The sequence below is a fragment of the Solanum verrucosum genome, unplaced genomic scaffold (genome assembly GCF_900185275.1).
Source record: "Solanum verrucosum unplaced genomic scaffold, falcon-dt-bn FXZP01000106.1, whole genome shotgun sequence".
Classification (NCBI taxonomy): Eukaryota; Viridiplantae; Streptophyta; class Magnoliopsida; order Solanales; family Solanaceae; genus Solanum; species Solanum verrucosum.
The window spans coordinates 98,603-110,062 of record NW_026020130.1 but is presented as its reverse complement, the minus strand read 5'-3'; the positions used below and the strand labels follow the sequence as shown (position 1 = coordinate 110,062).

General features: G+C 39.6%; 1 pseudogene; it reads left to right on the top strand.

The window, feature by feature from the left end:
• Positions 1-5,289: 5,289 nt before the first annotated feature.
• Positions 5,290-10,611, top strand: LOC125827302 (uncharacterized; annotated as a pseudogene).
• The last annotated feature ends 849 nt before the right edge of the window (positions 10,612-11,460 follow it).

Genomic DNA, 11,460 nt, shown 5'->3' with positions numbered 1-11,460 from the left:
AAGGATCCTGAGAGACCTCATACAAGCCAATTAGCATTCATAACATAAGAAATAGAACATAATAGATAAAGACAACATTTTAAGTCCAAATATTTTATAAAAGCAATGCGGAAGTCTAAACATATGTCTCATTAGCCATCTAATACAATAGAATGAAATTGGGCCTAGCCCATAAATCATGTCCAAACTGAAAGTAAGAAAGAAAGTGAAATCAATGAGAATCCGTCCTCGAAGCATGAGGACTCACCAAAGGTTGGAAATCTCACAAATCAACCTCAAGTCACGAAACTGAGAACCCTGATAGTCAGACCCTACATTTGGGGAAATGTAGGCAAGAGTATGCGTTAGTACAAAAAAATGTACCAAGTATGATAGTCATGCATATAAACATTTAAAATATGCAAAAAAGGGATATTTTCATGAGTAAGCAATGATCAAGCTAAAACATGCATCTTGAGAGTTAGAAACCATAAGTCATAAAACATGACCAATTCAAGTGAACATCATCTTAAAATATACTTATGATACTTCCTTGAAGTAACCTTGGCTCATCATAACTTTGCATATTTGTTTGTGGGAAATAGCCTTAACCCACATATAAGACCATGCGAGCTATCATCATGGAATTCAGTGTCTACCCCACACCGAAAAGGGGTGTCTTACTTTTCAAGGAAGGACCGTGAATCTAAGCTAAAGTGGATCGACTAGCTAATGTCTATCTAGACAATCATCCTATGGGACACATAGGTAAGGGATAAGGACATTGCTACTAGAAACCCAACCTCTACTAACAGGAAAGCTTCCATCTCAATATCCTCTTGGTGTAAAGAATAAATCCCACGGAATAGTCTTTTTCTTAACTTGTTCTTATTATCCAAGGAAGGGCATTTCATCTTGCCAATCCAAGCTAAGTCATTATCCATGGAAGGGCACGTCATCTTGACAATCCAAGCTAATTCATATGTCATCCATGGAAAGGTATCTTTCAATGACCAATCCAAGCTAGGTAATGCATCATCCATGGAGAGGTACAATTAAGTAACCAATCCAAGCTAGATCGTATTTGAATAACTCCTAAAATATTTGATTCATAGTTTAGTGGAGAAAACCTTTCAACCCTAAGAATCCTTTATGTGAGAATGTCATTTCACAAACATGCTTTAATTTGTTTATGAGAAAAAAAAATCCAACAACACAACAACAATCATCATTATTGATACTTCACTCTCAAAGCATCCTTAAAACATTTAAATAAATCTCATAAGAACATTTCATAATCACCTCTTTCATAATTCAAAACTCACATCATATCATCATAATTGGAAAACATGGGATTTACATGGGTTCATGGGGAATCATCATAAAAATCATAGTATTTCATCAATTTATGCATAAGAGATCATAATTCAATCATTTAAATCAACATTGAAGATAACCCATGGCAATTGAAGAAAATCCTAACTCAATTGAAATATCTATCTTTGAAAATAGGAGAATTTGGGAACTCCATGAATGGAAGAAATCCTGGATGAAAACTATCATACATTGCTATCAAATCCCAAAGCAATTGAAGAATGAAGGCTTGATCTTGAACCCTAGCTTGAATCTTCTTCTTCAAGCTTCTAGAGAGAGAAATATCCTTGGGAGAGAAAGACTCAACTTCTTTTGGTAAATTTTAAGAGAATGAAGTGAATGAATAGAATTTGGGGTTAAAATCACTTATATAGGGGTTTTGGTGAAGGGTAAAATGACGTAGTATAGGGATAAAATAATTAGGAAAAGACCCAACTACCCCTAATATAACTGCCGACCCACCAACTATTGCTGAAAACAACTATTTTGCCTTTTTCTCAAATCTGAGGTGTTACATTATCTCCCCCTAGATAACATTCATCCTCGAACGAGATTCAATACATCATAAGGGAGGTAGGGACTTAACATAACAGCCCAACATGCATGCAATCACATAAATGCACATATATGAGGAAGAAACATCAACTCCAAACTAAAGCATGCTCAAACCATCATATTATGAAATCTATATGCATATATCCGAGGAGAAAACATCAACTCCAAGCTAAAGCATGTTCATTACATCATATCATTAGGTCTATATGCAATTCATACTCAAATGAACATAAACATGTTGAAATCAATCAAGTTGCTCATTTTCTCAAGACTTAAGCTTTTCATGAACATGCATAAATAATGAAATCATGGAAACATATAAGACACATGATACCAAAAGAGTAAATGTAACACTCTGGAAAATGGTAAGTTAACCTAGAGCATAAATGTAAGGTTAAAAATCGTAAATTGACTTCCTGAATTTTAAGTAAGTCATTTAGGGTTGAAGTGGGGCTTATTGAGTAAAGACCAAGGGGTAAGTGCCAAGGCCAAAGTCCAAGGCTGCCCCTAGCTAGGAGCACACTGCCCCACCTTCACGAGGGGGACCACGAGTCGTGGTCCACTCCACGGCTCGTGAAGGTGGTCGTGATGCCTTCTTGGCAATTAAAGTGTGGCCACCATTTTCCCTAGCTACTGCCTCAACTTCTACGGCCATCACCACGATTCGTGGTCATGATCACGACCATGGGAGGTGCTCGTGGAGTTTCCTTAGGCAAAGAGCAAGGGTCCCAGGTGGTGATGCTACTGCCTCAAGGACCACGGCTCGTGGAGACCCTCGTGGTAATGCCTTGGGCTCAAGTGCCTCATGCTACCAAAAGGGATCTACTGCCCTAGCCTTCACGAGGGGGACCATAGGTCGTGGTCCACACCACGGATCGTGAAGGTGGGTCGTGGTCCCAAATGAGGACCATTAAATGAAGGACTTTTAGGTCATTTCCGTTTTAGTCCAATTAAAGTGAGGGAGTTTTGGATATTTTAGGGGAAGTATATATATTGTTTTTAAGTCAAAATTCACAAGACTTGGTAATTATTCCCAAACACCCAAATTGGAATCAAAATTTCCCTCCTCTCTAAAAAATTATCTCACTAAACTCAAGGAAGAAGAAGAAACCATTGGAGCTAGGGTTTGTAGATTCACAAGGTTCTTCCCAAAATTTCTTGGATATTCATAATTGAGGTATGGATGCTTTCATTCTTGGGTAGCAATCACCCAAGGAGCCCCATCAAAATATGTGTTCAAGATTTCAAATCCCCCAATTTTAGGGTTTTCAATCTCTAATATGGGTCTTCTTCCAAAATGTTTTCCATGGTTTAATTATGGTTTATTTTTGTTAATTAAGATGATTTATGATTGGAATGTTGGATTATTGATGTTTTATGATAAAAATCTCCCTTGGACCCATTATTTCCCCCTTCTTCCTAAATTGTGAACTATGTATGGCTTGATTGATGATGAGAGCTTGACAATTGATTATGTTGTTGAATCATGAAATCACCATATCTAATGTGATAATTCTTGAAGTTAGGGTTGATCTTGATTCCTAGCCTTGAAGGGCAATAATTAGGGTTTATAGATGTTGATGAAGATTGTATATGAGTTCATGATTTACTTAGATGATGGTGATCCTATAACTTGTGTAATTGTGGTATTGATGTGAGATCTTTCTTCCCTATATCCGTACACTTGATTATGCATGAAGTATGTATGTATGTTATGATAAGGTTGTTGTGTTGATTGAAAGGCTATTCTCATGAAACACTATGAATGATATGTGAAAGGTTTACTCACATGTTGATGGTTCTAAGGTTGAAAGGACATTCTCACCTAATGAATCTATGAGCTCTTATGGTATTATGTTGGTTGGGTGCCTAGTGCATTCTCTTGTGAACATGAACTTAAGTAAACACTTAATATGACTATTAAAGGAAATTATGCTTAGCACCGAGCCGATATGAACAATTAGATAGAAGCCTTTACGTTTAGCAAGTCCGGCTTCCTAATGTATGTTGTCTCATGGGATGGAAACATTTTACGCTAGTAGTCCGGGTTTCTAGTAGCAATCCCCATACCCCATAACTATGTGCCCACATAAGTCTTTAGCAAGTGGATCCACCTAAAAGCTATTATGAAAGTTCTACCTTAGGCAAGTAGGACACCTATTTTCGGTGTGGGGGTAGAACACCGAATTCCATGTAGCTCGCACGGTCTATGTCGGTTAAGGCTAAACTTCCCTATATGATATGAATATGAACTAAGATAAGAACTTGGACTTTCACTACGACTTCTTGAGAGGTACTACTTAGTATGAGTGGGGGTATGGGACTTCACTTATGCATTGCACAAGTAGGCTTTAAGAGGGGTTATGGTGAGGTTCTCTTATGTTACGATGACTTATGAATTATGTATGAAAGATATGTATGAATGTTAAGGTTGATTTTACTTGTCACAAACTATGATTATGAATAACTCATTACTTATATATGTTTGTTATGGATGAGGAAAAAGTAAGAGATGTATGTTGTTGGTGTCCTAATGTGATACTTAGCATTTGGTAGGGTTATGGGATCTTACCTTTGCATTGCACTAGTATGTCTTTGGGTTGCTTCTATGTTGGTTTGGCTTATGTTTCTTCATAAATGTGCATTATGGCTTTTAAACTTGATAAAGGCAGGATTTCAACTAAATGTCCCTTTTATGCGTGTTTTAAGGATTTTATGCATGGCCTCCATACTTAGTATATTATTTGTACTAACCCATATTTTCTACATTCTATGAGTGTAGGTTCCGGTCGTTGATACGCACTTCTCCTTTCAAGTGAAGCTTGGGTTGACTATTCCCTAAACTTGGTGAGTCCTCAAGTTCGAGGACGGATTACTCATTTCTAGTTTTATTGTACTTTCATATTTTGAGACTTTATTGATGTAAAGAGCTTTAAACCTTATTTGTACTCTCTATTATATTAGATGGTGAATGAGACAAGTCTAGATTCTTATGTTCATTTATTAAAAAAAAAAAGAAGTTGACTTCTATTGTAAAAGTTTTAAATTTTCCACAATTATTTTGTCTTTATGTTATGATTATGCTAAGGGCTAGTATGAGACCCTTTCAGGGTCAAGTACGCCATATTAATCCTAGGGGGTAACCCCGGGTCGTGACAAACTTGCTAATCAGAGCACAAGGTTATAGAATGATTCTGGGATGATGTCTCATGAACCACGTCTAGTAGAGTCTTGTTCATAAGTGTGAAGTGCGCCACACTTATGAATGAGAGGCTATAAGATGTTTAGGAACTTTCACTTCTTTCATTACTCTTTAGTCATGCTTTGGAGTCCTAACTCTATGAAGCCCTTTTCCTAACCTTTCTCTTGTGCTTATATGTAATGAATACAAGAAGATGGAATGCAAGAAGGATGCAAGAGGAGAATGTCAATGAGGGAGCTCCTCCCCAAGCTTCTCAAGATTCTCAAGCTCCTAATGAAGAGAGGGCTATGACCAATGTGGAGATAAGGACGACTCTCGAAACATTGACTCATGCTTTAACACCTCAAGTCACTAGGGATGCTATAGTTCAAGTGAACCCCAATGCAAGTACAACCGCTTCAAGGATTAGGGATTTCACAAGAATGAATACCCCTACATTCTATGGCTCCAAAGTGGATGAAGACCCACAAGGGTTTATTGATGAAGTGTTTAAAGTTCTTGATGTTATGGGTGTGTCTCCACAAGAAAAGGCGGAACTAGACACCTACCAATTGAAAGATGTGGCTCAAGTATGGTATGAGCAATGGAAGGATGAGAAAATCGTGAGAGCGGTCCCGGTTGATTGGGGAGTGTTCAAGTCAGCCTTTTTTGATAGGTTTTTCCCCCTAGAGTTGAGGGAGAGAAAGATGCAAGAATTCATCAACCTTCGCCGAGGAAGTATGAGTGTGAAGGAGTATAGCCTTAAGTTCACCCAGTTGTCTAAATATGCTCCAACCTTAATGGCGGACTGTAGGGCCAAGATGAACAAATTTGTTATGGGGATATCCGACTTGGTAGTCAATGAATGTCATTCGGCAATGCTCATCCCAAGTATGACTATTTCACGTCTCATGGTTCATGCCGAGCAAATTGAGGAACAAAAGCTCAAGCAAGTGAATAGAGAAGTAAAAAGGGCAAGGACCGATGATGGGAATTCTTCCAAGGGTAAATTTGAGGTTCAAGGTAAAGCAAGGTTCAAGAAGAGGTTTTCCAACCAAGGCACATCTAGCACTCCAAGGGTCAACAAATATAGGGTGTCTAACCCTAAGCCATAAGGAGGTAATAGTGGTAGCTCTTATGTTGAAAGACCTAGTTGTGCAAAGAATGGCAAGAAGCATGATGGCAAGTGCTTAGATGGAACGGATGGTTGCTTTAATTGTGCGAAGAGCGGTCTTATGAAGAGATATTTTCCCATGATAAAGGTTCAAGGGAGAGAGGGCAAGCAAGTCCCTCTAAGTGGTTCAAATTACGATGCTCCCAAGAAGCTCTTCAATCCCGAGGTGACCAAGAGAGCTCACCGGATGTTTTTACAAGTATGTTGTAAGTCTTTTCCATTGATGTTTATGCATTATTAGACCCTGGTGCCACTTTATCTTTTGTTACACCTTTTGTGGCTATGAAATTTGAAGTGTTCCCCGAAGAGTTACTAGAACCTTTTTCGGTGTCTACCCCGGTTGGTGACTCGGTAGTAGCAAAAAGAGTCTAAGGAGTTGCCCTATTTCTTTGTCTCATAAAGTCACTTTGGTTGATTTGGTAGAATTACACATGCTTGATTTTGATGTAATTTTGGGCATGGATTGGTTGCATGCATGTTATGCTTCAATAGATTGTAGGACCCATGTGGTCAAATTTCAATTTCCAAAAGAGCCAATTTTAGAGTGGAAAGGGGGGAATTCTATTCCTAGAGGTCAATTTGTTTCATGTCTAAAAGCTAGAAAAATGATCTCCAAGTGGTGCATGTATCATATTGTTGGGGTTATGGATGTTGAGTCCAAGGTCCTTTCTTTAGAGTCGGTCCCCGTGGTGAGTGAGTTTCTAGAAGTCTTTCCCAATGACTTGCTCAGCATTCCTCCCGAACAGAAAATAGACTTTGGCATTGATCTTTTGCTGGATACACAACCCATAGATATCCATCTCTATAGAATGGCTCTGGCCGAATTGAAGGAGTTGAAGGAGCAACTCAAGGACTTGTTAGACAAGGGTTTTATTCAACCAAGCATATCTCCATGGAGTGCTCCGGTATTGTTCATAAAGAAGAAATATGGGTCCCTTACGATGTGTATTGATTACCGCCAATTGAACAAGGTCACTATAAAGAATAAGTATCCACTTCCCTAGATTGACAATTTGTTTGATCAACTCCAAGGGGCTAACCATTTCTCCAAAATAGATCTTCGTTCGGGTTACTATCAACTAAGGGTAAGAGGGTGTGACATTCCTAATATGGCCTTTAAGACCCGGTACGGTCACTACAAATTTGTGGTTATGTCTTTTAGGTTAACAAATACCCCGGCGGTATTCATGGACCTAATGAATAGGGTATTTAGGCAATATCTTGATTTGTTTGTGATCATTTTTATTGATGATATTTTGATTTACTCGAGAAGTGAGGGTGAACATATGGATCATTTGAGGATTGTATTGCAACTCCTTAAAGATCACCAATGGTATGCAAAGTTTAGCAAGTGTGAGTTTTGGCTAAGATCGGTTTCCTTCCTAGGTCATATTGTGTCGGGTATGGGTATTGAGGTAGATCCTAAGAAGATGGATACAGTCAAGAGTTGGCCTAGACCTCTATCTGCTAACGATATTAGAAGCTTCTTGGGTTTGGCCGGTTACTATAGGAGGTTTGTTGAGGGTTTTTCCTCCATTGCTTCTCTGTTGACGGCTTTGACTCAAAAGAAAGCTAAGTTTGTGTGGTTGGAGGCTTGTGAGAAAAGCTTCCAAGAATTGAAAGATAGACTTACATCCGCTCTGGTGTTGACCTTACCGGAGGGTACCAATGGGTTTGTGGTATATTGTGACGCTTCTCGAGTGGGTTTGAGATGTGTCCTTATGCAACGTGGTAAAGTGATTGCCTATGCTTCAAGGCAACTCAAGGTCCATGAGAAGAATTATCTGACTCATGAACTTGAATTAGCGGCGATTGTGTTTACTTTGAAAATATGGAGACATTGCTTACATGGGGTCTATGTAGATGTGTTTACCGACCACAATAGTCTTCAATATGTGTTTAGCCAAAAAGACTTGAATCTCCGACAAAGAAGGTGGTTAGAGCTTTTGAAGGATTATAACATGAGTGTCCTTTACCACCCCGGCAAAGCTAATGTAGTTGTGTATGCCCTAAGTAGATTTTCCATGCGTAGTGGGCTCATGTAGAAGATGAGAAGAAGGAATTGGTTCGTGATGTCATAGGTTGGCCCGGTTAGGTGTCCAACTAGTGGATTCCACCAAGGGTGGATTCATGGTCCATTATAGTTCTGAATCGTCCTTTGTGGTTGATGTAAAGTCTAAGCAACACCTTGATCCCATATTAATAGAGTTGAAAGAATCGGTTCTCAATAAGTCCATTGAGGCTTTCTCCCAAGGGGGAGATAGGGTCTTAGGTACCAAGGTAGATTATGTGTTCCGGTTATTGATGTCTTAAGGGAGCAAATTTTAGAATAGGCTCATGGTTCGCGGTATTCTATTCATCCGAGAGCCATCGAGATGTATCTGATCTACGGGAAGTCTATTAGTGAAGTGGTATGAAGAAGGATATAGCGGGTTTTGTAGCCAAGAGTCCGAATTGCGAACAAGTTAAGGCCGAGCATCAAAGGCCTGGAGGGTTGTCCCAAGATATAGATATTTCCACTTGGAAATGGGAGGATGTGAATATGGATTTTATTGTGGGGTTGCCTCGTTCTCGGAGGCAACATGATTCTATTTGGGTCATTGTTGATAGGATGACAAAATCAGCCCACTTTATTCCTGTCAAGACTTTATTTTCGGCGGAAGACTATGCCAAGTTCCACATCAATGAGATAGTGAAGTTGCATGGAGTCCCCTCATCTATCATTTCAGATTGGGGTACACAATTTACTTCACATTTTTTTAAGGCATTCCAAAAAAGGACTTGGTACCAATGTTAAACTTAGTACCGCTTTCCACCCACAAACGGATGGTCAAGAGGAACGCACCATTCAAATCTTATAGGACATGTTGAGGGCATGTGTGATAGATTTCAAGGGTAGTTGGGATGACCATCTCCCATTGATTGAGTTTGCCTACAATAATAGTTACTACTCAAGCATTTCCATGTCTCTGTTTGAATCCCTTTATGGTAGAAGGTGTAGATCTCTGGTTGGTTGGTTTGAAGTAGGTGAATTTACTCTAGTTGGTCCCGAACTAGTTTATGAGGCTATTAAAAAAGTTCGACTCATTAGAGAGAGGTTGAAAACGGCCCAAAGTCGGGAAAAGTCATATGTCGATGTTCGAAAGAGGGATCTTGAATTTGAGGTTGGTGATTGGGTCTACTTGAAAATTCACCTATGAAATGTGTGATAAGGTTTGGTAAAAAGGGGAAGCTTAGTCCCCGGTATGTAGTCCCTTATCAAATTTTGAAGCGTATTGGGAAACTTGTTATGAATTAGACTTGCCAAATGAATTGGCTCCGGTTCACCCGGTATTTCATGTTTCCATGCTAAAGAAGTGCATTGGTGATCCGGTATCCATCCTTCTTTTAGAGGGTTTAGGAGTTGATGAGAGCCTTTCTTATGAAGAGGTCCCGGTGGAGATTTTGGACCGGCAAGTTAAGAGGTTAAGAAACAAAGAGGTAGTTTCCGTTAAAGTCTTATGGAGGAATCACTTAGTTAAGGGTGCTACATAGGAAGTCGAGGTTGATATGAAGTCTCGTTATCCTCATCTTTTTGCTTCTACTCCTATCCAAACTTAAGGTAAGTAGTTTTCTTGAGTTTGGTGGTTTTGGAAGTCATTTGTGTTATAAGTGTTCTTTGTGATTTCCGTGTGATATGCATGTTCTTGTGAGAATTCATATTTAGCATAAATTCAGTTTTCATGATTTATATCCTCCTCATATTGAATTGCACTTAGTATGATGATTGCATATTTGGCTTCATGAGGTGAATTGATGGACATGTTTAGTTATGTTTTGATGATATGGCATATTGTCTCCTTATTGTTGTGTTGAGCTTGTTTGAGTGTTCCTCCTAAAATGATATGAAATGATGAGTTATGTGCATATTGGGTTGTGGATGTAGTTCCTACTTCCTTGTGATTGCATTGTTTATGTCTTGAGATGGAGTTGATGTTTCATCATATGCATTGTGCATTATTCTTATGTTTCATGCTTGTTGGGCTTCTATTCTTGAGTTTAATTTTGTAAGGTGTCTAGATCATCATTCGAGGATGAATATTCCCAAGGGGGAGATAATGTAACACTCCGGAAAATGGTAGGTTAAACTAAAGCCTAAACGAGAGGTTAAAAATCGTAAAATGACTCCCCAAATTTTAAGTAAGTCATTTAGTGTGGAAGTGAGGCTTATTGAGTAAATACCAAGGGGAGAGAGCCAAGGCCAATGGGCCAAGCCAAGGCCAAAGACCAAGGATGCCCCTGGCTAGGAGCACAATACCCCACATTTACGAGTAGGACCACGAGTCGTGGTCCACTCCATGGCTCGTGAAGGTGGTTGTGAAGCCTCCTTGGCCATGAAAGTGTGGCCACCATTTTCCTTAGCTACTGCCTCAACTTCCACGGCCATCACCATGGTTCGTGGTCATGACCACGACCGTGGGAGGTGCTCGAGGAGTTGCCTTAGGCAATGAACAAGGGCCCCAAGTGGTGAGGCTACTGCCTCAAGGACCACGAGAGGAACCACGGCCCGTGATCTTGACCACGGCCCCTGGTCTTGACCACAGCCCCTGGTCTTGACCACGGCCCCTAGTCTTGACCACGGCTCGTGGAGCCCCTCGTGGTAATGCTTTGGGCTCAATTGCCTCATGTCACCAAAAGGGAGCTACTGCTCCAACCTTCATGAGGGGGACCACAAGTCGTGGTCCACACCACGGCTCGTGAAGGTAGGTCGTGGTCCCTAACGGTGACCATTAAATGAAGGACTTTTAGGTCATTTCCTTTTTAGTCCAATTAAAGTGGGGGTGTTTTGGGTATTTTAGGGGAAGTTTATATATTGTTTTTAAGTCAAAATTCACAAGACTTGGTATTCCCAAACACCCAAATTGAAATCAAAATATCCCTTCTCTCTCAAAAATTATCTCTCTAAACTGAAAGAAGAAGAAGAAACCATTGGAGCTAGGGTATGTAGATTCTCAAGGTTCTTTCCCAAACTTCTTAGATATTATTAATTGAGGTATGGATGTTTTTCATCCTTGGATAGCTATCACCCAAGGAGCCCCTTCAAAATATGTATTCAAGATTTCAAATCCCCCAATTTTAGGGTTTTCAATCTCTAACATGGGTCTTCTTCTAAAATGTTTTCCATGGTTTATTTAGGTTAATTAAGATGATTTATAAT